Source organism: Ambystoma mexicanum, chromosome 9, assembly GCF_040938575.1.
Source record: "Ambystoma mexicanum isolate Mex_15411 chromosome 9, UKY_AmexF1_1, whole genome shotgun sequence".
Lineage (NCBI taxonomy): Eukaryota > Metazoa > Chordata > Amphibia > Caudata > Ambystomatidae > Ambystoma > Ambystoma mexicanum.
Window position 1 is genome coordinate 1,458,497,630 of NC_090931.1, and position 27,943 is coordinate 1,458,525,572.

The 27,943-nt window shown below is 45.3% G+C and overlaps 1 long non-coding RNA gene across 1 annotated transcript in view; it reads left to right on the forward strand.

Moving 5' to 3' along the window:
- The first annotated feature begins 222 nt into the window (after window positions 1-222).
- The window catches only part of LOC138489816 (uncharacterized), a 73,046-nt gene continuing 45,325 nt past the window's right edge, over window positions 223-27,943 (forward strand). The window contains exons 1-2 of the long non-coding RNA XR_011274922.1: window positions 223-331; window positions 14,431-14,613. This is a non-coding gene — a long non-coding RNA (uncharacterized lncRNA). The remainder of the gene's footprint in view (window positions 332-14,430; window positions 14,614-27,943) is intronic.

The following is a 27,943-nucleotide window of genomic DNA, read 5'->3' on the forward strand; positions in this document are numbered from 1 at the left end:
GGATCTTCTGCCAGACACCCAGCCAATAAGCCAGTTTTCACCAGCCTTGGTGAGTCAGAAGGTTGAGCAGCACGTGGTCTGTCTCTGCCCTGGCTGGACAACACCAAGCAGAGAAAAGCAGAGAAAATACCGAAGTGTCCATGCTTGCATGGCTGCCGCTGCGCAGATGCGTTGAGACACGTGATCTCTGGCACGTGCACATGCGCAAGGCAGAGCTCTGCAGCGGAGGCCGCCATGACAAGCGTGATGGCCGCCGATGCCCATGGATTTCTATGGACTGCGCCTGTGTTGTGCTCGTGCAGAAAAGGAGGGCGCATTGCGCAGAAATCAAGTGAGTCCTTGGAGTAGCCCTGAAATCTCCTGGGGCGCTCTGAAGGTATGGGCAGGGGGGGGGGGGCAGCAGCCGCTGGCATGGGAGGGCTTAATTCCTCATCAAAGAGATTGCAGACAGGCGGCAGCACTCTGCCAAGACGCTCAGCCAAAAAGGGGTAACGCGAGAGCATGCCAAGTTTCTCACCTGTGAGAGCTGAGTATTTACCGTGAAACAATCATTAACATGGCAGCAGCAAAGGTAAAGTGGCAGAGGAGAAAGGTCTGTCCAGGTGAAATCCATAGACCCATTTGATGAGGCCAAAGGTGTGACGGCTGGGATTGGCTTTTAGGCGGGCCACTTATACTAAAGCAATAGAACCTGAGGAGGCGGGGGTGGGCAGGGTATTACAGTGTGCTAATGGATTGGGGCGTCAGTTACAAGTCCCAACGAAGCCAAGGCTTTAATGTAAGCCCCAGAGCATTACCAGACCAGTAATGCCCCCTCAACTCAGGTTCTATTACCAGGGTACTAATAGTATTTTTTCTAGAGTTGGGAAACGGCGTGAAAGCCGTTTGTCAACTCGGCGTGAAAGCTGTTTCTCAACTCGGCGTGAAAGCTGTTCTCAACTCAGCGTGAAAGCTGTTTTTCAACTGAGCGTAAAAGCTGTCTCTCAACTTGAGAAAAAAAAAGCCAAAGAAAATGGCCACCATGGATCTGGGAGAAGGGACTACATGTAGTCCATTCTCCCTTTCCATGGTGGCTAATCGCGTGGCGGAGGGCGCCGGTGAGGGACAGAGCAGCGCAGATAAGTGGGGTTGTGGTAGGCAGGGAAGCGGATATGTGGGAAAGGGGCGGTGGGGGCGAAGGGGCAGGGGACATGGGGAGCGCACTTACCTTCATTCCCGATGAGGGAAGATGGTGGCCTCCAGCTCGGTGGAGGTTCATAGTGGGATCTTTCCTTGTGTGGTAAGGACCCCGTTCCGAGGCTCCTCATTGGCTGAGAGGCCACCACACTCCCCTCACCGGATACTAAAAATGATTAGCCTCTCTTTGTGGAACTAAATACCCTCTGAATTGGCATTTAACATTCATTTAATGGGCCAAAGGAAGGCATAATAGCTATTCAGCCTCCTGGGCACAGAAGAGGGGGTGGTGGGCCGGCAGCCCAATGCGTACATGGCCCAATCATGAACTTTCATCCAGCACCCCCAAAATGTTGAGACCGGCAGCGCCCCTGGCTTTGGCCTTTGCGTGCATGGAGTCCCCGCTGCTCATACCAGAATGGAGAGGGTGAGGACATAACATATATGGAAGCTGCCCAGAAAGCAACCAAACGGGTAACCCGTGAAAGAGGTATGGTCTGGCCTACTGAAGGTGTTGACCAACAGAGGCAACTTGCATGATTTGGGAAAAACATCTATTAAAATGTTAAATATTATTTTTTAATTTTTTTATTTACAATTTTATACAAAATGCAAGAGAAAAACAGACAGTAAAATATATAAAACATCAAAAACAGCAGATCAATATAAAACATCAATGGAACAACAGAGAAAAAAAACTCTTCAAAAGAACTCATTAAACTTTCCCCAGATCTTATCATACAAGGTCAATTTGCATGTCAATTTATACATCATTTTTTCAATTCTTGAGAGTTTGTGCATCTCCTCGACCCATTTATCAAGAGAAGGAGGAATCCTGCTTTTCCAGCCTGGAAGTACCAACTGCTTGCCCACAATGGCACCCCTGCAAAGCCATTTTGTATTGGCAGAGCCGAGATCAGATAACCCAGAGTCATCTACTAGGATCATTGTCTTGAAATCCAGAGTGGGACCCTCATCGGTGGAAATAATATAGAGTAGAAAAACCCATTAAATTAAAAAAAATATACACATAAAAAATCAAATCAAAATACGTTCCAATCCATGTGAGATGCCCAAGCCCTCTGCTGCAAAGAGACGTGATTTGGTCAGGGTAGTCGTGGTGCAGTGCCGCCGCCGTCCACACGGCGGCGCCGTTGTTCTTCTGGAATCTAGAGAGTCGCCTAATGCCTGCGTTGAGTGATGGGCTTTGACGGAGCGCATCCTAGGCATGGAAAGTCGCCGCCCCTTCGCTCTCACGTTACTTCCACATGGCTGCGCGCCTTGTGTGGACAGCCAGGCGGCTCGCCCTGGGTGGTCTTCAGCCAAAAGTAGCCGTTCCTGTCCATGTGGCGGGCGGGGGAGGGGCAGATGCCCTGACGCACGATTTAATAGGGAAATCTCCACACTGTTCGTTAATTCGCAGGCCTGGGGGCTGTTTTACCCCAAGCTGAATAACTTAATATTTGTATTTATTTTTTGTATCTGTAAAGCGCACTGCAGTTAAGATATGCGTGCAACGTTGAAACATGGCTGGGGCGACTCAGCCTTTCAGCTGCCTGAGGTCGGCTGCATTTATTTATTTATTTATTTATAAGGCATGAATAATGCGCCTATGCACACGTGTTTCAAGGCGCACAGATGAATATCATACCATGTTAAATAATCGCTGAAAGCGGACTGGCGTTGTTGTTTGAGCTGTGCAAATGCCAATATGCGCAATATTATAGGGTGCGTGTTTGATGCCGTTTCTGGAAGGATCGGTGGCCTGTTTACAAGATCGGGGGAAGGGAGGAGAGTTTAGCTCGGATACATTCTGACACTGCAAGTCTCTGGTAACGCAGCACCCCAGCTGACGTGGCCTCCTGCTTTTGGACTCTGCCCCCAGTGCACCTGTTTAGTGTGGAGGGGGCTGCGACAGGCCCCGGGTGCCGGGCTGGCCTCAAATGGTCAGGCAGGGCTATGTATAGACCGGTGGCCTCAGCACGCAAGACTCGGAGGCAGCTGTCTGGAGGGTGGCGTGGCAGGTGCAGTGACGGCGAGGCCCTGCGGGGGGCAGCATTGGGCAGATAATGGAGGACGGACGCATAGAGCCCTCCCTTTCCCCCTAACTGAGGTGCCAGGCTGGCAGGCTGTGTTATCCAGTGAAGGGAAAGACTGGCACACAAGCAAAAAGGGGGTCAGGGGTGCCAGGCCAGCATGCAGCTGCCCATAGCAGAGGCATGGCGCGGATCCCAAGCAGCGAGGGGTCAGGGCTCTGGGTTCCAGGCCGGCAGGTGGCGGAGGGCGTGTGCAGGGTGCCGATTTCACCAAATCGTTTTTCAGGGCGCTTCCCAGGCACTGCCCCACTAGAGACATTTCTAACATCAGTTTTCGAGTGCTGTCTCTTCCCATCACCGTCCGGGCCTTTTTGGAAAACTCATTGGCAAATTGTGACTGTAATAGGGTATGGGCAGGTTCAGACTGGCCTGTAGTGCAACAGGCCCCTGGCCCATGGCCGAACCAAAAGCACAAAATGCTGGCGTGGGCCCGTTTTTGGAGTCAAAGTGGGCAAGTTTGATGAGCCAATTCACTCTGTGGCTAGTAGTTTTGAACAGTGTTGCTGCATACATATTTTTTTAATGCAAAATTTGCATCACACGTTATCAAAAACGTCCCCTTGGTTACTATTCAAACAGTGTCACAAAAGGAACGAATAGCCATTTGCAACTGTGGGGCACTTTTTCATTGGTGCCCGAGACAATATTATGACCTAGTCCGACCCTGGGTATGGGGTTGTCGTGGGCTGGTTTTTCCACGGCCACATGTTGCCAGTAAAGCACAGAAAGCCGCTGGGTAAAAAAGGCAAAAGTCTAACGTAGGGTTCCTTGTGAACATGTTTCCCTTCATATGTCTCACTCCAGTACTGTGCCCACTTCCAATGACATGTTTATCCCCATAAGGACTTTCGCAGAAAGCCACACACATCACGAAAAGGGAGAACACCCCTGGTCGTGTAACGGTGCCTACCTACCCTTTCATTGCAAACTTCGAAGAAACGTCCATACGTTTGTAACAAATTATGTTGGTTTTGGCACTGTGCAATTATGTCAATATTCTTTATAGTTTGGTTTAAGCACTGTGCTATTATGGTAATATTCTTTATAGTTTGGTTTAAGCACTGTGCTATTATGTCAATATTCTTTATAGTTTGGTTTTGGCACTGTGCTATTATGGTAATATTCTTTATAGTTTGGTTTAAGCACTGTGCAATTATGTCAATATTCTTTATAGTTTGGTTTTGGCACTGTGCTATTATGGTAATATTCTTTATAGTTTGGTTTTGGCACTGTGCTATTATGGTAATATTCTTTATAGTTTGGTTTAAGCACTGTGCTATTATGTCAATATTCTTTATAGTTTGGTTTTGGCACTGTGCTATTATGGTAATATTCTTTATAGTTTGGTTTAAGCACTGTGCTATTATGGTAATATTCTTTATAGTTTGGTTTTGGCACTGTGCTATTATGGTAATATTCTTTATAGTTTGGTTTTGGCACTGTGCTATTATGGTAATATTCTTTATAGTTTGGTTTAAGCACTGTGCTATTATGGTAATATTCTTTATAGTTTGGTTTTGGCACTGTGCTATTATGGTAATATTCTTTATAGTTTGGTTTAAGCACTGTGCTATTATGGTAATATTCTTTATAGTTTGGTTTTGGCACTGTGCTATTATGGTAATATTCTTTATAGTTTGGTTTTGGCACTGTGCTATTATGGTAATATTCTTTATAGTTTGGTTTTGGCACTGTGCTATTATGGTAATATTCTTTATAGTTTGGTTTTGGCACTGTGCTATTATGGTAATATTCTTTATAGTTTGGTTTAGGCACTGTGCTATTATGGTAATATTCTTTATAGTTTGGTTTTGGCACTGTGCTATTATGGTAATATTCTTTATAGTTTGGTTTTGGCACTGTGCTATTATGGTAATATTCTTTATAGTTTGGTTTTGGCACTGTGCTATTATGGTAATATTCTTTATAGTTTGGTTTTGGCACTGTGCTATTATGGTAATATTCTTTATAGTTTGGTTTTGGCACTGTGCTATTATGGTAATATTCTTTATAGTTTGTTTTTGGCACTGTGCTATTATGGTAATATTCTTTATAGTTTGGTTTAAGCACTGTGCTATTATGGTAATATTCTTTATAGTTTGGTTTTGGCACTGTGCTATTATGGTAATTGTTGTAAAGTAACTTCATACTCTTCTTAATTGGTTACTTGACAGTTCTTTATTATAAGTTACTTAAGCTGTATAAGAGAAGGACCACCGGGTCCCATCACCCAGGCCCAACTGACAGCATTGGAACTCTGGAGCGAAGCTCATAGTCAAACATTCCATGCACTCACAGTGTTCCAAGCCATCTCATGCTTCCTCAACAAGTAACATCACAACACATCTCCCTTTCTATTGACAATATAAAAAGATGTCCAACGCAGTCAACAAGTAACATCACAACACATCTCCCTTCCTATTGACAATGTAAAAAGATGTCCAACGCAGTCAATATGATGACATCTCTTCCCTTTCCGATGACAACCTGTCAGATAGATGTTTAACTTGCTCACACCCCTCCTAGACACAGACAACCTTAAATAAAAAGGAAACGCTGTGCTGGAGGACCTACTGAACATTTCACTTTATGCATACCTCTCCTCACATGACACTACCAGAAAGGACCCATCCCAAGGTAAACTTTAATGGACCTTTCACTAAGGAGAACTATGCTGATGAAATTTCATCTTTTAGAGATGATGCAACTCAAAACATCTGGGCGACACCCATGACCCCATGGTATCGGTCACCCACACACATATGGAAGGATCCTCCCTACCAAAATGTGATACTAACCAAAACACTGGGAGTAACCACCTCCTTACACTTTGACCTACTCAAAAACATTAACTCCTCACACAGTGGGACGCTATCCCTATTGACATTTGGACGCTATCCCTATTCACAGTGGGACGCTATCCCTTCACAATGGGACGCGATCCCCTTCACAGTGGGACTCTATCCCTTCACAATGGGACGCGATCCCCTTCACAGTGGGACTCTATCCCTTCACAATGGGACGCGATCCCCTTCACAGTGGGACTCTATCCCTTCACAATGGGACGCGATCCCCTTAAAAGTGGGACGCTATTCCTCATCCTTGGGACGCTATCCCTTCAAAATGGGACGCTATCCCTTCCTCTGGGACGCTATCCCTATGCGCAGTGGGACGCTATCCCTTCACTATGGGACGCTATCCCTATTCGCAGGGTACGCTATCCCTTCCTATGGGACGCCATCCCTATGCGCAGAGGGACGCTATCCCTAACGCAGTGGGACGCCATCCCTTCACTCTGGGACGCTATCCCTATTCGCAGGGGACGCTATCCCTTACTCTGGGACGCTATCCCTATTCGCAGGGGACGCTATCCCTTCACTCCGAGACCCCATCCCTGCTCATCTTCATCTTCACCCTTTTCACCAAATTTAGGAATGAAATAACCACAACTCCTACAGAGTACAATTATTTTTCTTCAACTCTAAAACATCTATGCTTCAAACTCAACGTCCATAACTTCACACGTACAACCTTAAGTCTATATTCTTCCATGCATCGCATTTTGTAACTCATTTTTACTAAAAGACAATGCAACATTTTAAACATTCCCCTAAAGTATCGTTTCCATTTCTATGTGTCCATGTTGCTATTTGCAACCTAACCTGAAATGCCTCAAAGTGTTACATCTAGCGGCCCGACACCTCACCTGTAACACACATACTTGCATAAATTGTGCACATCTATGAAAGTTCACATGAGTCCATTTTATCCTGAAATGCCTCAAAATGTGTTACATCTACTACATTTTACTTCTCAACCTCACATACTTGCAAACTTCTTCAGACAACACTTTCCCAACTTCACGTGCAGTTCCCACACATACACTGATCATTAAATTCTTAAACTGATCTATGCATGCATGAGACTGCAAATACAACAAAATTTTTAAAGGATACATGTTGGTCACTCGAACTTCTCCCCTGAGTCCAGTGTTCGTGGCAGCGTGATTTGTAATCACGCTGCAGCCACAGGCTTCACGTTATTCTTCCGTTTCATTGTGCCGCTTTAATGTCAACGTTGACAAGGTGCACACACGACGGCCACACTCTTCCGGGCATCCCTGAGGGTTTGCCTCAACGATGGAACTTGCTTCCATGTCGCATCGTGAACCTACTGTTTCCTTCGTGAACATCCCTTTCGCATTTCCGTTTCTATGCCGTTTGTTCCTTCCTCACTCCTTGTCTGCGCATGACCTTAATCGTCTGCACTTCACTGCCGCACTGACAGTCCTGAGCAAGCATGTACAGTGCCCCTTTCCTTCACCTGAACTTTTCTCTTTGCCAGGGACGTTTTGCCTTCGTATTGGTGAACGTCATCACGTCAGACGTTTTCCTTAGGTCCTTTACTCTGACACTTATTTCACTGCTCCTCTACAGCACTGCCAGATCGTGTTCGCGAAGATACGAACACGAAATAAACCAGAGGCGCGCAGTCTGCTCACTGAATAGTTTACAGTTATTACGCCACGGCATTCCATTGTTCCGCCAACTCCCGCAACCGTGCTGTTACGTCATCATTATCATATGAGACTTGGGCATGCATAGATCTCCCGTACATCAACGGACCACAGAGTCCACAGGGACCCACTGTTCACAGTACTCACGGTAAAGTGAACATCTTCCCGCTTCACGCTCCATTCTTGGGACCTTTCATTTTATACTCTCCATACCCCGGATTGGGCCAAAACTTGTATCAACAAGTAATATCGGATCCTTCTTCCACCTGCTGTGATACAGAGGTCGCTCTTGCCCTGGGGACCGGGGCTTCCTCACGCAGCCTGCGCACTTCACTCTGCGCCTCTCAAATGTCAGACTGTCATACAGAATCCTCGTCGCCATTGTTGTAAAGTAACTTCATACTCTTCTTAATTGGTTACTTGACAGTTCTTTATTATAAGTTACTTAAGCTGTATAAGAGAAGGACCACCGGGTCCCATCACCCAGGCCCAACTGACAGCATTGGAACTCTGGAGCGAAGCTCATAGTCAAACATTCCATGCACTCACAGTGTTCCAAGCCATCTCATGCTTCCTCAACAAGTAACATCACAACAGTAATATTCTTTATAGTTTGGTTTAAGCACTGTGCTATTATGGTAATATTCTTTATAGTTTGGTTTTGGCACTGTGCTATTATGGTAATATTCTTTATAGTTTGGTTTAAGCACTGTGCTATTATGGTAATATTCTTTATAGTTTGGTTTTGGCACTGTGCTATTATGGTAATATTCTTTATAGTTTGGTTTAAGCACTGTGCTATTATGGTAATATTCTTTATAGTTTGGTTTTGGCACTGTGCTATTATGGTAATATTCTTTATAGTTTGGTTTTGGCACTGTGCTATTATGGTAATATTCTTTATAGTTTGGTTTTGGCACTGTGCTATTATGGTAATATTCTTTATAGTTTGGTTTAAGCACTGTGCTATTATGGTAATATTCTTTATAGTTTGGTTTTGGCACTGTGCTATTATGGTAATATTCTTTATAGTTTGGTTTAAGCACTGTGCTATTATGGTAATATTCTTTATAGTTTGGTTTTGGCACTGTGCTATTATGGTAATATTCTTTATAGTTTGGTTTTGGCACTGTGCTATTATGGTAATATTCTTTATAGTTTGGTTTTGGCACTGTGCTATTATGGTAATATTCTTTATAGTTTGGTTTTGGCACTGTGCTATTATGGTAATATTCTTTATAGTTTGGTTTTGGCACTGTGCTATTATGGTAATATTCTTTATAGTTTGGTTTTGGCACTGTGCTATTATGGTAATATTCTTTATAGTTTGGTTTAAGCACTGTGCTATTATGGTAATATTCTTTATAGTTTGGTTTTGGCACTGTGCTATTATGGTAATATTCTTTATAGTTTGGTTTTGGCACTGTGCTATTATGGTAATATTCTTTATAGTTTGTTTTTGGCACTGTGCTATTATGGTAATATTCTTTATAGTTTGGTTTAAGCACTGTGCTATTATGGTAATATTCTTTATAGTTTGTTTTTGGCACTGTGCTATTATGGTAATATTCTTTATAGTTTGGTTTAAGCACTGTGCTATTATGGTAATATTCTTTATAGTTTGGTTTAAGCACTGTGCTATTATGGTAATATTCTTTATAGTTTGGTTTTGGCACTGTGCTATTATGGTAATATTCTTTATAGTTTGGTTTTGGCACTGTGCTATTATGGTAATATTCTTTATAGTTTGGTTTAAGCACTGTGCTATTATGGTAATATTCTTTATAGTTTGGTTTTGGCACTGTGCTATTATGGTAATATTCTTTATAGTTTGTTTTTGGCACTGTGCTATTATGGTAATATTCTTTATAGTTTGGTTTTGGCACTGTGCTATTATGGTAATATTCTTTATAGTTTGGTTTTGGCACTGTGCTATTATGGTAATATTCTTTATAGTTTGGTTTAAGCACTGTGCTATTATGGTAATATTCTTTATAGTTTGGTTTTGGCACTGTGCTATTATGGTAATATTCTTTATAGTTTGTTTTTGGCACTGTGCTATTATGGTAATATTCTTTATAGTTTGGTTTTGGCACTGTGCTATTATGGTAATATTCTTTATAGTTTGGTTTAAGCACTGTGCTATTATGGTAATATTCTTTATAGTTTGGTTTTGGCACTGTGCTATTATGGTAATATTCTTTATAGTTTGGTTTAAGCACTGTGCTATTATGGTAATATTCTTTATAGTTTGTTTTTGGCACTGTGCTATTATGGTAATATTCTTTATAGTTTGTTTTTGGCACTGTGCTATTATGGTAATATTCTTTATAGTTTGGTTTAAGCACTGTGCTATTATGGTAATATTCTTTATAGTTTGGTTTAAGCACTGTGCTATTATGGTAATATTCTTTATAGTTTGGTTTTGGCACTGTGCTATTATGGTAATATTCTTTATAGTTTGTTTTTGGCACTGTGCTATTATGGTAATATTCTTTATAGTTTGTTTTTGGCACTGTGCTATTATGGTAATATTCTTTATAGTTTGGTTTAAGCACTGTGCTATTATGGTAATATTCTTTATAGTTTGGTTTAAGCACTGTGCTATTATGGTAATATTCTTTATAGTTTGGTTTAAGCACTGTGCTATTATGGTAATATTCTTTATAGTTTGTTTTTGGCACTGTGCTATTATGGTAATATTCTTTATAGTTTGGTTTTGGCACTGTGCTATTATGGTAATATTCTTTATAGTTTGTTTTTGGCACTGTGCTATTATGGTAATATTCTTTATAGTTTGTTTTTGGCACTGTGCTATTATGGTAATATTCTTTATAGTTTGGTTTAAGCACTGTGCAATTATGTCAATATTATTTATAGTTTGGTTTAAGCACTGTGCTATTATGGTAATATTCTTTATAGTTTGTTTTTGGCACTGTGCTATTATGGTAATATTCTTTATAGTTTGTTTTTGGCACTGTGCTATTATGGTAATATTCTTTATAGTTTGGTTTAAGCACTGTGCTATTATGGTAATATTCTTTATAGTTTGGTTTAAGCACTGTGCTATTATGGTAATATTCTTTATAGTTTGGTTTTGGCACTGTGCTATTATGGTAATATTCTTTATAGTTTGTTTTTGGCACTGTGCTATTATGGTAATATTCTTTATAGTTTGGTTTAAGCACTGTGCTATTATGGTAATATTCTTTATAGTTTGGTTTAAGCACTGTGCTATTATGGTAATATTCTTTATAGTTTGGTTTAAGCACTGTGCTATTATGGTAATATTCTTTATAGTTTGTTTTTGGCACTGTGCTATTATGGTAATATTCTTTATAGTTTGGTTTAAGCACTGTGCAATTATGTCAATATTCTTTATAGTTTGGTTTAAGCACTGTGCTATTATGGTAATATTCTTTATAGTTTGGTTTTGGCACTGTGCAATTATGTCAATATTCTTTATAGTTTGGTTTAAGCACTGTGCTATTATGGTAATATTCTTTATAGTTTGGTTTTGGCACTGTGCTATTATGGTAATATTCTTTATAGTTTGGTTTTGGCACTGTGCTATTATGGTCAATTCTTTATAGTTTGGTTTTGGCACTGTGCTATTATGGTCAATTCTTTATAGTCCGTATCTTATTATGGCGGAATCCAGCTTCTGAAAAGCGCCCTTCTGTCTGAGAGCATTAGGGAACTGGCCACTAGGGCATAGCGGTGCACCCCCCATCGACCACCCTCCTTTCTGGGGGCATAAAACATCATGTAATAGATAGATCTACTAAGAATAATACAGACACTGGGCCTCATTACGAGGTATGCCGGTAGCCATGCCGCTATTGGCGGCATGGCTGCCGGCAAAACCGCATCCGTGTCCTCGGAATGAGGATTTACCGGACCATTCCGAGTTCGGATGGCCCGGTAATTCCTCACTCGAGGACACGGACACGGTTCATCCCCATTCCCATTTCAGCCCGCATAGGGCTGAATGGGAATGGGAGAGGGAGTAAACAACGAGCCATTACGAGATGGCCCGTTGTTTGCTCCCTCTTCCCCTCGCGGCACCCGGTATGCACGCCTGGTTTTCCCAGGCGTTCTTAACGTGTCCCACGAGGGAACCTCGTAATGTGGCGGAACGGGTTGAACGGCGCCGCAGCCTTTTACGGCGCCATTTAACCCGTTCCGCCAGGGTCGTAATGAGGCCCACTGTTTTCTATTTGGAAATACAAGATCACATTTATTTGGAGCAAACCACAAAACGGGGGTGGTGGGGCAGTCCCAGCCCTAAGTAACTTCACATTTCAATTCCTTAGACTTCTAAGGTAGCCCCTTGGTCGGGCCATGCCGTTGTCTTAATGTTCCCGGGGAATGTCACTTCCAGTTTGCAGGGTAGCGGGCATGCGCCTCAGATTGTAACTGTCAAGCAGTAATTCATCAGGATCACTGAATCTTGTTGACAAGGAGTCTCAACTGTCCCTAAGGGACTCAGTGCCCGTCGTCCGAATTTGGTTTGAGTGCGGCCATCGGGAAACCACCCACAGCCAGAACCGCAGCGCCAAACTCCTCCTCGGCTAGGACTGCCACGAAACTCTGCCTGTGACAGAAAAAGGAAAAATTAACAATTGGTACAACATTGAACAAAACAACCGAAAGACTTACACCCTCGAAATCTGCCGAAAAGCAAAGAAATCCACACCCTTAATACCTATTGGTGAAGATTAAATTGAACAAAACAACTGAAAACTTACACACCTCGAAATCCACGGAAATTAAAGAAATCCACAACCTTAAATGCTATGAGTGAACTAAACCGACAGAAACCTTAATTACCTATCACTTGCCCCCTTTCCCTAGCACACAATGAAATACCTCTACGTTTTCCTGCTATCCTACTAAAAGGCGATGGGCAGGTGGGACTTCAGGCGGGGGGCTGGGAGAAGAGACTGGGCTCTACAGTCCCCCTGCCTTTTATCCACTCCCCGGAGCCCATCCGGATGTGGGACTCAGTGCCCGTCATCAGAATTTGGCTCGAGTGTGGCCATCGGGAAACCGCAGCATCAAACTCCTCCCGGGCTAGGACTGCCCCGAAACTCTGCCATGCTTTGGGGGTGGCCCCCCCGTTACCCTCAATTACCCCACACAAAACCCCTACTTACCAAATAATCTAGCTGCAGCCATCCTTCATCAATGCCCCCAGTATAGCTGTGAGGAAGAGATCAGTCCCTTTCTCAGTTAAATGCACCCCATCAGCAACGTAGTGGGAAGGGAGCAAATTCAAGCAACTGTGTCTAACAAATCCCAGGCCCTCTGCCTTTGCACATTTTTCGATCCCTCTGTCCAATCTCCGCCTGGACTTCTCCATCTCTACGTGAGACGCAGTCCCCCGCACTGTAGTCTGGGCACTACCTCTGACCAGATTATGTCAGTGCCAGGTAATTCTTGCGCCAATGTGCACAGGGCCACTTGTATCTGGGCCTATAGGCGGCTCTTCCCCGTGACGGCGAGGTCATTACCCCCTAAATTTATCACCACAACTCGGGGTGCTGGCCTCCACTGCAGCTGCCTGTGCACTGCTGGCAACAAAGAATGCCACCTCATGCCCCGAGCCAAACCACCCTGTTCTTTTGTAATCCTAAATCTGGAGTCAGCATCCATGGAAGGGCCACGTTCTCAGCCCGAGTAATAAATGAAAGCCCCATAATCCATATCACATAATCTGTTGATACAGAGGCATACTTATGAAACATTGCCGGAAAGGAGTAATTAGGCATAATCGACCGACTCAATCATTATCATGCTCAGATCACCCTCCGCTCAGTGCCCAAATTGGTCTCAGGCTTGCCCTGTGGACTAACATAAAGCTGGAAGCGGTTTGACTCAAATCTGCCTATTTTCTGAATTGCCGCCGCCGGCATGCCTGCAGGAAGGCAGTCGTGGCGGCATCTATCTGGAAACTGTGGGAGGACCGTCCTTTGCCGTGTATTTCCACCGTACCCGTGTGCTTGACAGAATTCTGCAAAATTGGTAGTTGTTCAGTGGTGCCCCACTAGCATGCATAAGTAGGGGGCATGGCTGCTGGGGCATCTTAGCCAAGAAGGCCCTCAAGAGCCCAACTGGACAACTGTTGCTGCGGGTGGCTTTGTACAGAACAACCCACTTCCCTTTGCCCCCCTGGTCAGTCTTGCACTGTCTCAATTTTATTTTAAATGCCCCTGTCACAAACTGTACATTACTCAAGGCTCCTTAGCTGCTGCTACTAATTCACTGACCAAAAAAAAAGCCCCAAAAAATGCCAGTGAAAATGCCGCCTTGAGCAATGCCATTTCAAAATCATCAGAGCATACCCCAGGAAAGGCGTGTAATAGCTTTTGCAACAAATAAAGCCGATGGGTTTCCGACAATCCTGTGTTAGGCAGAATTACATGCAGTGCCCTTTGGGAACACTACACACAATTAAGACTATAGGTGTAAGCCCACGGGCAAAGGCTCAATAATGAATTTAACATTGTCTTCAGCTCATCACTTTATTTGAGAAACTGAGAAAATCTTGTTAAAGTTCAACTTGAATCATTGAAGTTAGCTGTGTATACCTAATTAAAACATGCACTATTCTGTGTTGCTTTCCTTCTGTCTCTGCAGGAGTAGGTAATAGAACAACATCATGAATCCAGATTCATCAGCAGCTAAACCAAGAATATCGGGTGCCACAAGACGAAAACAGGTCAGCAACCAGAAACTTGCTGAAGCAGCAAAATCCTCACAAGATATTTTGTGTGCTCTCAAGATCCAGCCCAAATGTTCCACTGACAAGCAGGAGCAAAGGTAAGTTATTGCCCACTCTGACTGAATGATGTTATTGTAGTTACAAGATTCTTTCAATCCTTGCTTTCAGAACTCAGCAGGAAAACCGTCAGGAAAGCTCCCTTCATTCTGTGCGTCATGCTTCTGGTGAAGAATATCTGTCTACTGCTTTTCCTATCACGCTGTACTGAATCTACAGAGGGTCTGACTCCTGATCACTCAACAGACACTGTTACCCAGCCTGATCACTCAACATACACACTGTTGCCCAGCCTGATCACTCAACAGACACTGCCTGGAGTAATGCTTGGTTTCAAAACTGCTGGCTGCACTGAAACTGTTGAAGATACCAATATTGGCACACAAGTAGGACATGAACACATGGATACTGTGGACATTGCGGAATGCAGTGGGAATGTAGAAACGCAGGTTACATTTGACATGCATCAAGATGACCCAAAAGATCCATACCTCTTTCAGCTCAGGGCAATACTTACACCTTTAGTTCAAGCACTTCTTGCAGCTGGTCCATGCCAGCCTGGATTAAAAAATAGCTATAAAATATGTCCATATGACTCCAATCTTCAAAGATTTAGCCCAGAGTGGAATAAAAAAAAAGGTTGCAGGTTGATACCCTGTAGTAAGGCAGTGGTTAGTGTATTCTCCTAGAAGTAACGTGTCTTTTTTTCTTTGTATGTTGGCGATTTGCGGATTCAAAAAAATTAGGAACTTTTCAAAGGTTTGGTCTGATCCTAGCTGTGGTTTTTCCAATTTAAAAAAAGAAACAGACAATTGTAATGCATGAACATTCCAAGATACATTATAAAGCTGAAAAACAGCTAGAAACAGCCACATTTAGAATGTGTCAAGATATAACTTCTGAGCTAATAAAAGCTGAAATGGAACAGATAGAGATAAACAGTGGTATTCTAAGGCGACTGCTTGATGCTACATTGTATCTCGCCAAGCAAGGGATGCCTCTCCGTGGACACAAGAGAGCATGCAGGATTGGGAAGTAAGTGCAATAACTCAAGATGATGTCCACGTATGATAATGTTTTAGCACAGCATATTGCTCATGCTAAGCGGAATGGAACCTACTTGAGCCATGATACCCAGAATTATTTCATTAGTGCACTAGTGAAAAAGTGAAAGGGACAATGCGGCTATCCTTGAAGAAGTTAAAATGGCCACATTCTGTAGTGTCATTGTTGACTTTACAATAGATGTCAGCAGAGTTGATCAATTTTCTTTATCTCTTAGATATGGTACATCATCTGGTCATGCAGTTGAACATTTTGTAACATTTGCTAAACTCCCTGGAGCAGGATCAGCAGACTTTTATAAACTATTGACATCGACTTTAGAGTCCCTGGAACTTGATGTTTCCTTAATCCGTCTGCAGGGGTATGATGGTGCAAGCACTATGTCTGGATGTATTGCTGGACTGCAAGCACTTGTGAAAGAAGGATGTACATTAAAAGAACGTATCCCAAAAGATCGATTTGCAAAATTACAGAGCCCACTTGCCCGCATTTTGTAATTCGATCTCTTGGGATTTTAACCGTTTGCCCCCTGCACTGCCTTTAATGTATGCGGGGGACACAACCGCAACCCTCGCAGCCCATAATACCGAACTGGGGGAGCGGAGGACACCCCTGGGACCCCCGCTCCCTTGTTCTGTATTAAGGTATTATGTGTTTCAATCTAATCTACTATGCGGAATGCACACTAAACGTATATATTTGGTATGCAGTGATAAAATTGCAGCAGAAAACCACTGCCTTTTTGCCGCAATATTATGTGTCCACTGCCATTTGTGATGTAACCATATATTTCACTGTTGTGCGCACAATTTAAACCTTGTGCTGATTGATGCTGCACAGTTATTTTTTGGTACACTTGAGACACTGCACTTTCCTTACTGGCAGTCAGCATGACCTAAAGGAAACAGCCCTGACATTAAAAAAGCTGACACTAGATGGACTAGTCGTAAAAGGGCAGTAGAGTCTGTGAAACAAAATATTGTTCCAATTAGCACAGCATTACCTCGAATATCCGCTGGATGCATTTCAAATGCAAATGGAAAAGCACTTTGGGATGCACAGGGGCTCTGGAACACAATTGAAACCTTAGAGTTTAAATTCTTTAATATGTTTTTGGCACAAAGTGCTGGAAACTGTGCACACGCTGTCGACATATTAGCAAAGTAGAACACATGGTTGTGACATGCTGTAAGGAACTAGAGAAGCTTTGGTCAGATGATATATTTGATCGGTTTGAAACTGATGCTAGAAACATGGCTGAAGAGTGTGTGACATCTACACACTTTCACTTCAAAGTCGTGGCTTTTTGGTGCCAGGCAGACAAACTTGTGTAATGTGTCAGAGAATCTAGGAAAATTATTAAAACATTTTTCCATTGCAGTCTGTGGTTTTGTATTGTTTGGCCTGGCTGCCACCACGCAAATGTTTATTGAATTGTTCTTGTTTGCCTGGCTGATGGTTGGATCTGATTCAGATCTGTAGATTTCATTGTCATTCACATTAAATTTTAATTGGACATTCCCTCCATAACAAATGTGTTGTGTATAACATAATAGATGCAGCTTTTAGTGTAAGGTTTTATAAATGAAATATGTGTTGGGTAAAACAAACTTTGCCATTTTCCCTGAATATTAAGTGTCAACAGTTCCTAGTTATACCCACAAAATTAAGTAAATTGTAGTGACCCCTGGCCCGACCCTGACAGACCCGACCGGTGCATCACACAGGGTGCGTTGGAGGAGGTGCCCCCATGAGTGGCATTTTGCCGCCTCAGCACCAAAATCTGGCTCCGCCACTGCTCCCACAATACCTCCCTGAACACTTCCATGGCAAGGACTCGGGGTAGAGGCAGCCCCCCCCTGAATCCTCCCTCAGGCACAGTGCACCCCCAGCGTCCCGCTGGTGCCCTATTAGCCACCCTCCAGGGACCAACAGCTGCCTCCCCCACTGCTGTCGCCTTCCATGTGCATGCACGCCGACACAAGCAGGTGATGTATTCACGCTACTGCTAAACTGCTCATTATACCAAAGGATGATTGACTCTGTGCTTGTGCAGCTGTTTCCGGTGAGCAAGACGCCAAACAGACACCCTGTGTTTCTTCACAGCTCCCTATGCCTGATAAGGGCCACAGCTTTAAAACATAACACGTGGCAACGAAATGGGACACCCTCTTGCCCTCCCAAACACCTCTCTCCTTGATAGTGCATAGTTGCAATGGGCAGCTTCCCGGAACTGGATTTAAAAAAAATGGATGAAAGCCAAGAGGAATATGACAAATGGGAGGCAAGGAGTGTTCCAGGCCAATACTCAATGCAGTGAAGGACAGAGAACACTCACGATTCACCACACAGTGTGAGTGTAGGTGGTTGGTGGAGCAACAAAGGAAGTTAATAACCTGTCTTTGGTGCAGTTTCATAAGGTGACCCCGCCCACATCAAACGACAACACGTCCACCCCAGGTGATGCAGCAGTGGAGGGATCACGGGTCCAGCCCCCCCCAGTAGCACAGTTCAATATGGCCAGAGACCCCTTGTCAAGAGGCATGACCTGAACGCTCTGGTTGTGGTACCACAACATATATTTCAAGGTGGTTGGAGAGACAGAGACTGCAGTCAAGTGGCCCACATGTCTACTCTTGGCAGGGAGTGACGTACATTACGCGTTTAACTTCTTCCTGAACACTGGGAATGATGATGATTATGATGTGTGCACATTTTAAACTTCAAGTCAATCCTGACTATGAGAGATTCATTGTACGACAATGGGGACAATAAAATGGTGAATCGCTCAATGCCTTTCACGCCAGACTACAACAACTTTCCTTCTCATGTGAATTGTTTGAAGACAATGATGAGATAAGAGCCCAGATAATACAAGGATATGCATCACTGAAACATTTCAACTACACGCGTCAAATCTCGAAGACCTTGAGGAAAACCAATCATTATTCTCCAGAATAGGCTATCACAAGCGGAAACCCATCAAGCTACATGTGGACAACACTGCAGAACCAGCTTGTCCGAAGCATCGCCGCAGTCCATTCCATGGGAGGACCAAGGTCGAGGAAGAATTGGACATACTGGAGAAAGCTAGCATCATTGAGAAAACGTTGCGTCTTCCCAATAGTAATCGCCCACAAGACAGCCAGTACAAGTCCCATATGTGTGGACATGCACCTACCGAATAAGGCAATTAGCAGGGTGGGAGACACATCACCCCAACATCAATTATATCACAGCAGATCTGAATGGAGACAAATATTTCTCCAAGTTAGACTTGGAAGCAGTCAAGAGCCATTATCACTTTCTCTATGCATGGGGGACTCAGGTGGTCCAAAAGACTGAGTTTTGATGTTGTCTTGTCTACTTAGATACTCCAGAACGCATATGCAGCACCCACTCCATCTTCAAGGGAGCCATCAACATCAGCAACAACATGAGGCATATGCTGGCACAGAAGAAAAACAACTGGGTACTCTGCACTGTGTTTCATAGCCTGAAAGAGACTGGCCTACCCCCAGTCCCCATCAGGAGATATATGAGTAATTCAAGCCCACCCTAGGGTTCTTTGGGTACATCTTTGACCAACAAGGCATGCACCCGATCCAAAGAAGGTCAAAGAAATAAATTCAATCATCGACCTGTCAAGTTTTCTAGGCATTGCTAATTGCCACAGGTGATTTATCCTGAAGTTGGCTACCCTAGCAAAGTCACTTCATGAACTGATAAAAGTAAGTATACCCTGGGAATAGTTGGAGAGTTACAAGCAGGCTTTCCAAGACACCAAGGATGTGCTCTCCCAGGAAATACCCAGGGCATATTTTGAAGGAAGTCTGAAATGTTGGTGGGCGCCATCCCCTGAGGACTTGCCGCTGTCCTGGCGCAACTTGATAACACCTTTCAGTGCCAGACCATGGCATATGCCAGTCAAACCCTTCCTCCGATGAAGTAATTAGACTTTCAGATTGAGAAAGGGGCATTTGTAGTCCTCGGGGGTATCCAATATTTGCCACCTGTATATGGGCATCCTTTCCAGGTGATAGCTGACCATAAGCAACCACTATTGATCCTTCAAGGTTCAGCTCCACAACGCCTACCTCAGATAGACAAATGGCTGCTGCGGCTACAGAGCCATAACTTCTTGCTCGAGTTCCGACCTGAGTTCGAGAGCCGGCAATCCCGCAGACCTCCTGATGAGACACCCTTGCAATATCACAGCTCGAGAGGCCGCTGAATCCAAACACATTGTAGAACACATCTGAATAATCACGGAGTTCACAGCTCCCAAAGACATACACAAACAACAGATTGTGGCGGAAACACAGAAAGATGAAGGTCTTCAGGTGGCACTGGAAGACGCTTTTCTAATCACATGGGCATCTTACCCCCACTTTCAAGACACAGCTTTCAGTGATGAATGCAGTAAACCATGGACTATCCAAATCCCCGGAATGCATCCTACTGCGGGGCACAAGGATTGTTGTGCCGGATTTGCTCATGAACAGAGTGATTTAGCTACCCCCTGAAGACCACACCTTGAAGACCAAGGCCTGCTTGAGGGAGCAAGTGCAGTTTCCTGAAATAGACACCAGAGTTGAAGCCTCTAGCAACACCTACCTTATGTGTCAGGATGCTATGTGTCAGGATGCAGGCAGTGGAGATTCTCCTTCACCCATTCAGATCAAAGAGTGAGATGATCATCCCTAGAAGAGAATCCGCATGGATTTGTGCTCACTATCGAGCGGTCACTGTCTTTCAGTACTGGTTGATATTTTGAAGTTGATATGGTACACTCTACAGCCACTAGAGATGTGCTAACAAGCTTGAGAAAAACCTTGTTGCTCAACTGAGCTCAGAAAAGCTCAAAACAGACAATGGCCCACCACCCCAGAGTCCTAACTTCAGAGAGCACCTAGAGCGCCTCAACGTTCGTCATCACAATACATCGAGGCTGGTCGCAAGCAAATCATGACGCTGACGCCTTCATGCACACCACAAATAAAATCTTCTGGATTCTCACCAAGAGTCAGATGAATGATGAACACAAGTTTTACCAGTTCCTGCTAAATTACTGTACCACATCCCATTCATCAACAGGGTATAGCCTAAACTCACTACTGGTTCACCGTCCTGTGGCCACCACTATTCTAGCTCACAACCCCGTATCCCCTGCTGTGCTAAACCCAGCTGAATTAAGGACCAAATGCCTGCAGGCCAACAACCACATGAGTGAAGTCCGCTGAGCTTGAGAACCCAGCTTGGTCATTGGCGACTGTGACGGATTGCCATTTGGCAAGAGTATTGGAGTCATGGCTTTTTGATGTTTATTGTATAATAACATAATGCAGGTAATTCCATCTCTGAAAGAGTAATCTACCAGTCAGATTCCCCTTTCATAAACTCCATGCCAAAAGCATTGTGTGCATCTGTGTCCTGCTGCTGCAGTATCCTGATTTACAGTGCCTGCTCTACTAGTGGCACAGAGCAGGTTCTGAGGTCACATCTGCTCACTTGACAGCTGTAGTAACAAGTCTGTGCAGCGCAGGGGCTGGATTTAAGATATGCAGCCCTGTACGAAAACTATGATAATCAACAGTAACCCCATGATGGTGGCAGGGTAAACTCTAAAATAAAGCTGTACCTCATTTAAGGCATGGTGCATGGCACTACTTATGATCATTGCAGCCACATTCAATTTGATATCACACATATGCTAACTCCTGTGAGCCAGCTCCTGCTATGGAATGTGATGTGTATCCAGGCCAGACAGGCTGAGCCTGCTAAATGGCAGTGTAGGAACCTGAATGGCCATGCCTCTTCTTTGATCTCTTTGTGAGGGTAGGTAACACCCTTCGCCGGAGACAGCCGACAACCAGGCAGCTGCCCTGGGCTCAGGCATTAAAGCAGCACACCCATCAAATGAACTAGCCTCACACCATGGGGCTGCATTTCCAAAGGCATTTGATCCTCGTGAGAAAGGAAGTAAGCAGGGTTATAGAAGTCAGGAGGGTTCTGTATAGTGGATGAAGAATTCCACCATCTTGTTTCTCTATTCCTCTCTCTCTATTTCCTTTCCCCACCACTTCCTCTGGAGCAAAACACATTGGCCCTCATTACGACCCTGGCGGAAATCGCGGTGCTAAATGCACCGCGGAGCACGGCGGAAAGCTGCCGATAGCGCCATGGAGGTTGGCGGATTTTCCGCCCCATGCCGACCTTGGCGGGGCGGTAAATCCCCAATTCCCATTTTACCCTTCCCCATTCCCATTTTTGCCCCATAGGGTATAATGGGAGTGGGGAAGGCGTTAATTGCGCCACCGCAAAATACGGTGGCGTAATTAACATCAAGGTCCCGTAGCGCCATGGATTTCTCCGCCCGGAAAAACCAGGCGGAAAACGTTCCATGGCGCTACGGGAACTCGTAGTAGGGCGGACGGGTCCGCCGCGAATAACGCTGGCGTAAACCCACTCCGCCAGGGTCGTAATGAGGGCCATTGTGTGTGATGTCAGATGGGCAAAGTCAACTTCTTTCAATAACAGGGATTGTATCATTAAGGCAGGCTAGCTTTAGTCCAATCAACTGTGGATTTTTACCTTTATATTTACCACTTCTTTGATTTACTCTGGAACAACACCTGAGAAGGATTCACTGGACCTCTTTTGGGAGAGTTGCCCATTCCAAGGCCCTCAGCCACTGAGGAAAAGAAGAAGCAGTCCAAGGCAGGGGAGAGCTCTGCCCTCTATCCACTCCCAGGGCAAATTTGGGGTGCGACTTGCTGTGGACAAGGACCTGCCATCATGTACCAAAATCTCCCAGTGCTCGGAGAACAGACCATGAAAGTATTCACCCTGTCCTTGAGCCCATGAATTGAGTTTCATAGCATCTAGACGCCTAGGTCTGCTGAGGCTCCCTGTTCCGTAAAACTAATCAGACTGCCGTCAAGGGTGAAGTTGATGTCATTGAGGCTGAGGGATCTCACTGGTGCTAACTACTGGCATTCCTCCAAACCTATGAACAAATGCTTGCACATTGAGCTGCTCAACAGTGCATCGTACCATCTCTGAGCCCATCACCTGCTAGGCTCAAATCAACCACTCGACGCCGGGACCAGACTCGATCTGCTGGAGAGTCACTTGCACCCCAACATGCAACACCAAAAGCTGCCTTCAACCCACACAGGGCTACCGCATTTGAACCCGCTCAATGCCTTTTTGCCACTTGGGCACCCAAGATCCACTGTACCTGAAATGAGCTTGAGCCACTCGCTTCATTGCTCGAAACTGAGGTTTGATGCTGTTGAACCGTCTAAGAGCCAAAGCAAGGTACTACTTACCAATGACTGCCCTGTTGGTCCATTTAGCCCCTAGAGACTGGTTAGGTCAATTTTGCACCTTTCCTTCCCCCAAAGACCTATACATTTTGTGGTTAATAATTTGCCTATCATACCTGAATTTATACTCAGAGTGCTACATCCTTCTATCTGTTCTTTCTATAGGGGTGGGCTTTGTACAGTGTTTTCTATATAGTTCTCTTGCCGACGGTGTGTTCGATTAAGGTATATATATTTTTTATAGAACCTTGATTGGACATTCCCTTTATTTTGGACTGCATTTCTGTATTGTTTGGGTCACTACTGGATCACATTCACGCCACTCTGCCTACGTTACCACAAAAGGGGAAGGTGGTATAACTCTTAACTGTGCCTGTTTTACTTTTATGATTGCGTTGGCTCTTGGTTTGTAGAAGTGTGATGGCTGAGTGCACTTTTTTGCCCCTACTCATCCTTGTACTCCTGCGGAGCAGCATCCAATTCATCACAGTGGCTCAATAGCCATCCCAAAACTAAGTTAGACTTATAGTTTGAAGTCATTCCGCTAACTGTGACCCACAGATAATGCACTCTGGTAACAGCTGACAATGAACACAGATCTTTGACGAGGAATGCCCACCATTTCAAGAAGATTTCTGTTGCACCCTGGGTGTTGACCGCACAGCCTTCAGGGATCTATGACAAGCCCTAAGCAGGCAGGCACAATGTCCCTGATGACGAGAATGGAAGTGATTAAGCGACAAACCGGAAGGAGTACACCAATCAAACTGACATTCTGAGTAACCAGCTAATGGGCAGCATCAGATCTCTCAGGGGCTGAGCCAAGATATTCTTTTGTTGCAAGCAAGGGAATCGATATCAGATGGAGCGACTTTCTCTCGCTTGTACTCAGCCTTATATATAAATGACAGAGCCATGTAACAGGGAACCTTCTTTATTCTCTCTCATATCAGAACTGCTCTCTCTCCCTTTGGCTCCTCCTTTTGCTTCCCCATGCCTCTGTCTTTCTTCCCTTCACTTAAGGTGGATCAGTCCTGATGAGTCCTGTTTCACTCTACAACAATCCCCCTCCCCCACTTTATCGCCAAGGTTGCTCTCAGATTGTACTCTCATTCGATGTGGTCTCTTTTCTTTTACTTCTTCTCCTGGATCCAGTACTTCTTGTACTGCTCTGCTTAGTCCTTTGAACTCTGAGGCAGGATCTCTTGTGATCGTCCTGTCTTCTCGCTCCTCTCCTCCTCTTACTCATCTGATGAGCTTTCAGCTGGAGGAGTGGGTTTTCTTCTCTCGCTAGAGGATGGTTTTCTGCTAGTGCTTTCAGGAATGAACCTGTGTTTTCATTGGACATCCTCCACAGGAATTCTTTTGTGTATGGTGTCTCTTGGTGTTCTTGTCCTTACACCTTCCTCGTTGATGGCCCATGCATCCCTTTGTCTGGCGTATCCGCTGCCATGTCTGGACAACTGAATACCAATTGTCTGTTGATGTATTGGACTGAGTACTGGATGCTGAAACACTTCTCCAGGGCCTTTGTTTTGTACATGCACTTTGGTTGCACTGATACTTTGAAAAACATATCTCGGACCTTCGGTGGGTGTATTCCTTTTACTGCTGCTGTTTCGGGTTTCACCTGCGAGTATTGTTAATTCCTTTTGAGGCCTGTGCACCAGTTTCCCTGTGTATACCTTCTCTCTTGTTTGTGCTGTGGGAGCCATAGTATTATCTCTCGATCTCTTGTGCCTTGCTAATTCATACGTCCCTGCGGATCAGTGGTGGTATGCACCGTGCGGGAGCGGGAAGCTTCTCCAGGGGGTGGAATTTGAACGTCTCTGTCATGTAATCATCCTCATCTTCTCCGATGGACCCGTGGTGGGCATCGTTTTCCTTCTTCTGATTGCACTGTCTGGCAGGAGCAGAGCTAGCAGTAATGGCTCCGCACAGTGGGTGCAGAGCTAGGCAGTAATGTGTTTGGCTTCTTACCCGATTCTCTCTGGGCTGCCCCCAGAGGTGGAGTGGTGTTGGTCAGGATGACCCTGCAGCAGCAGGATCTTCTTCCCCGGGTGTCGGATGGAAGCAGAAGAGGCTGGTCGGAGTGACCCTGCGCTAGCAGGAGTGCCGTATTGACATGTATGTCTGACTTGGCACATGGAGGTGTGGCTGCTTCCTTTGTGTTCCTTGGGTCGCTGTGGACATTCCGCCTCTTCCCTGGTGTTCTCTGTGTTTTGTCGGATGGAGATGGTGAAGCAGAAGGCTCCCTGGAGTCCTAGGTGGGAACATGGAGTAGGTCTGTGCAGATGTACTCTGGAGTGCCGGGCGGAGTTGAAGCTTTCCCAGGGTGCCAGATTGCGATGGTTGGAGCGGCTGCTCCTTGTAGTGTCGGGATCAACAGAGTGTGTTCTCTTCTGTTGCTAGGCGGGAACAACGCTGGCTGGACATGTCTTCCTGTTGTTTCTTTTGTCGTGGGTGCTGGGATCGGTAGAGTTTTGGCAGTGCTGGTAGTGCTGCTTGCACGGTGCTGCCTTCCCGTGGAGCAGTGTCACACAGCGGTGGTGATGGCACCTTATTTATTTGCCTTCTGTGGGGCATCAGTTATGCCAGGATGTCACGCGCCGCGTTCCTTCCTGGCGTCTCTGGCCAAGGACCCGGGTTTATCATAGCCGAGCGCATAGCGCGGTCTAGTCTTTTCCCTTGACTCATGCTTCCTATTTAGGCCCGCCTTCTTTCAGCGCTTCGCGTTGCAACCCTTTCTATCAGCTGTTCTCTTCGCTGCCGCTGTTGTGTACGCTCTCCTTCTCTCTAGTTCTCTGCTTCCCTTCCCCCTGCCTTGCCCAGCATTGCTTACCTCTCACCCCTCCCGGTCGGCTTCGCATCCTGTAGCCTGTATTTCCTCTCGAGCTACTTCCCACGGAGCTCAGCTTCCATCAGGACTCCGGTGCCTGCAGCAGGGGTTTTTTCTGCCGCTTGCGGCTTTTTCCCCTAGTTGTCCCTCCCGGGACTGGAGTCCCAGCGGGGTGCCTTTACCTGGCCTCCGCTGTGGCTTCGTCTCGTGGGAGACGCGGTCGACCTACAAAGAGAGGAAAAGACTACTGGACCCGAAGATCCATCAGTCCAGACTGCAGCGACCACACAGGTGAGGAGGAGGGGGAGGAAGAGACGAATACTAGAGGTGCCATCAACCCAAAGTCTGACAGTTTGCAACGCCACAATCTACAATGGCCACCCCTGAGCAGGTACAGAAACTGGTGGCAGCGGTCGAGAATCTCTCATTGGAGATGCAAAATATGAAAGCCGAGAACACCCTTATGAAACAGTTGATAGCCTCCCGGGAGCCACCTTCCATAGATCTGCCTCCCATGGCTCTCTCCTTGGGCAAGTTCGAAGGCTCACCGAAAAGGTTGAGAGAATTTCTAGATGCCTGCACAGTATATTTTACTTTCAGGCCCTGCTCCTATACCTCCGACCAGGCCAAGGTCGGCTTTATGATTTCTAATATGTCAGGTAATGCCCTAGCCTGGGCTACTCCTCTGGTAACCAGTTCTGATCCTGTGCTACAGGACTATGGGGCCTTTTTGGGACTTCTCAAGAGTACTTTTGAAAGACCTGAAGTCGCCATATCAGCAGGGGAAGACCTGCTGGATGTTCGACAGGGATCCTCTGACGTGCAGTCATATATTTCAACGTTTAAAAGGCTGGCCTTGGAAACTGGCTGGTAGGAACAGTCTCAGATAATTTTGTTTTTCCGACGAGGTCTTAGAGAAGATCTAAAAGACGAATTGGCCCGCTCTCCTCGCCCAGAATCACTAGCTGCTTTAATGACAGCTGCCCTTCAGATTGAATTTCGTATGATTGAAAGAAGACAAGAGAAACGACGAAGCCGATCTTTCTTCCCTGGGGGACCCCCTCCTCCTCCTACTTCATCCAAACAAACTGAAGAACCAATGCAGATAGGTGCTACACGCCGCTCTCTTACTCCCGAAGAAAGGAAGAGAAGGAGGGAGCACGGCCTATGTGCTTATTGTGGATCAGACCGACACTCTGTAAGGAATTGTCCTGAACTATCTTCCAAACAGTCGGAAAACGAACACCCTCGATCCTAGAAGGAACGGGATGTCGAGGGGTGCTGTATAGTCCCTATGTTACCATGTCAATTGGATCATCTGACTCCTCCCAAGATTCTCGCCTCATGGTCATCACTGTACAAATTACCATCGGGGAGAACCAGGTTGAGGCTTTGGCTCTCCTGGACTGTGGAGCCGCCAGAAACTTTGCCGACAATCTATGGGTCAATCAAGTGGGAGCTAAGCGCATAGACTGACAGGAGGGACAGAAGGTGGAGGGCGTGGACGGCAAACAGCTGAGCTCTGGCCTTATTACCCAATCTACAGAACCATTATTGCTCACCATCCACCAACACTCTGAGAGTATAACATTTGACATCATTCGAGCAGCTCATTTCCCTCTCATTTTCGGTATTCCTTGGCTCCGCCAGCATAATCCCTACATTGATTGGGCCTCCAACCGTCTAGATTTCTCCTCTACCTACTGCCAAAGACAGTGCTTGCAGGGCGTCAATTACCAAACAGTGAGGACGTATTCTAGTAAGCCTGCTGCTACAGTTGGAGTCCATACAATTTCGCAGATCCTGGAGGATTTTGATGCAGTCTTTGCTGACTCTTCTCCTTTGGAGTTACCCCCCAATAGGCCTGAAGATTGTCCCATAGACCTGACACCTAATGCTTTGGTACCCTTCGGCAAGATGTTTGCGCTATCGGTGAAGGAGAAGGATGTCTTGAGGAAATATTTGGATGACAATCTTTGTAACGGTCTCATCCGCTGTCTAAATCACCTGCTGGAGCCCCACTGTTTTTTATTCCCAAGAGGGGTTCCACTGATCTGCGACCGTGTATTGACTACAGAGGTCTTAATAAAGTAACCAAGAAGGACCGCTACCCCATGCCTCTGATCCCAGATATAC